Source organism: Chinchilla lanigera, unplaced genomic scaffold (genome assembly GCF_000276665.1).
Source record: "Chinchilla lanigera isolate Chin_1 unplaced genomic scaffold, ChiLan1.0 scaffold00090, whole genome shotgun sequence".
Taxonomy (NCBI): domain Eukaryota; kingdom Metazoa; phylum Chordata; class Mammalia; order Rodentia; family Chinchillidae; genus Chinchilla; species Chinchilla lanigera.
The window spans coordinates 1,797,141-1,798,964 of NW_004955491.1; the positions used below are offsets into that span (position 1 = coordinate 1,797,141).

The window sequence follows — 1,824 nt, forward strand, 5'->3', positions numbered from 1 at the left end:
GTGGAGAGGGAGGGTGCCTTATTTAAAATTTCAAACACAGTAAGCTGTTCCATATATCTTTGCTTTACTGGGAACGCTCTTTCTATAAAAGTTCCTCATTAACTATTTGCTGAGGGACTGAATGACCTGGAATGCACAGTGCCTGCGTATAAAGTCTGAGGTGACCAGGACACCACCCAATTTCAGAAACTACTATTAGGCAGCTGTGACCCTGGAGAGAAGATTGCTTCAGCTGGAGTTCATAGAAATTCAGCATGCGAAGCAATATCCAACTTTTGTTGTTGAATATTCAAGAGTATAGCAACTGGTTAGAAATTTCCTAAAATTGATTTTGATGGATAAAAGTGTCCCCAGCTTTAAAATATGCTTTTCCCAAAATGAATGGAGTCATTTTATTGAGGTGATTTTTCAGGAAGGTTTAGAGAAAGCCAAGATTGAGGGTAAAAACTTCCAAAGGAGTTGACTTTAGTAGGAAACTTATACAAGTGTCAAGAGGGTCCATCTGAAGCATTGGGTTTTAGCTTGTGTCCGGTACAGTTGGTTGAGGGATTAAAGTAGAACAAATCTTGTGAATTGTTTTGTACCTCTTAGGGCACCATCAGGGCTACTTTTGTATCTGTAGGGCAATGTATGACTGAAATGGAAGGGAAATTTTACCCATATATCTGTGAGACACAAAATTGTTTTGGTGTTTGGGTGTATGAGATGGAGCCCCTAATACCAGGCTCCCACCTGAAAATTTTGTCTGAGTTGCCAGTACATAAGTACCACCAGTACTGACAGTAATGAGAATCTGAGGGTGATTTAAGGGGTGCTGATAACAGCTAAGAAAGAGCTCATTCTTGCTGATAAGTAGCAACCAGCAGAGTGTGTTGCATGCAATATGGTGTCGATGAAGGAAGGGTGTTCAAAAAGCTAGAAGTTTATTGACTTCATGTAACACCTGAAGCTCCAGAAACAAGGGTGGCCTTTTGATGCCAGACGCCTCAGAGGTCGCACACCTGAGCCCTGTGTTCTGCCACCATCGACATGCCCTACGTGACCTCTTACTTACTGGCCGTCCTCAGAGGCAACTCCTCCCACAGCGCCAAGGACATCAGGAAGATCCTGGACAGCGTGGACATCGAGGGAGAAGATGACCAGCTTAAGAAGGGCATCAGTGAGCTGAACAGGAAAAACATTGAAGATGTAATCACCCAGGGGATTGGCAAGCTTGCCGGTGTGCCAGCTGGTGGGCCTGTGGTCCTCTCTGCTGCCCCTGGCTCTGCAGCTCCTGCTGCTAGTTCTGCCCTGGCTGCAGCAGAGGAGAGGAAAGAAGAGAAGAAGGAGGAGTCTGAGGAGTCTGATGCTGACATAGGATTTGGCCTGCTTGATTAAATTCCTTCCCCTCTGCGAATAAAGCCATTTTATGTATCTTTAAAAAAAATAAAGAAACAAGGGTGATCCTTCTGGTCACAGCCCCGTTGGTGCCCACTGCTGCTTGCCGAGATAAGGAACAGTCTTCGCGATGCGGTTGTGTATATTTGTTTCTAAACATATTCTTTATCTTCCCTGGCTTGAAAAATCAGTTTAATACCGTGTCCCCAGTCAAGCTTGATTCTTGGCATTTCCTTGATCCTGGTTCCCAGATCATCAAAGAAAAACGTAGGACGTCTCCTTAAATTAGAATTTCAGATAAGCAACAAGGGATGTTTTAGTGTGCAAATGTCTGAACTATTGGCTGGGCTGTGTTTGTACTTCCCACAAATATGGTTTATTTAAAATTCAAATTGAACTAGGCATTTTGTTTTAGCTGGTATCCTATCCGAGGTCTGTGTATTGATA

General features: G+C 43.6%; 1 pseudogene; it reads left to right on the plus strand.

Annotated features, from left to right (window-relative positions):
- The first annotated feature begins 1,029 nt into the window (after positions 1 to 1,029).
- On the plus strand, positions 1,030 to 1,377 carry LOC102026223 (annotated as a pseudogene).
- Positions 1,378 to 1,824: the final 447 nt, after the last annotated feature.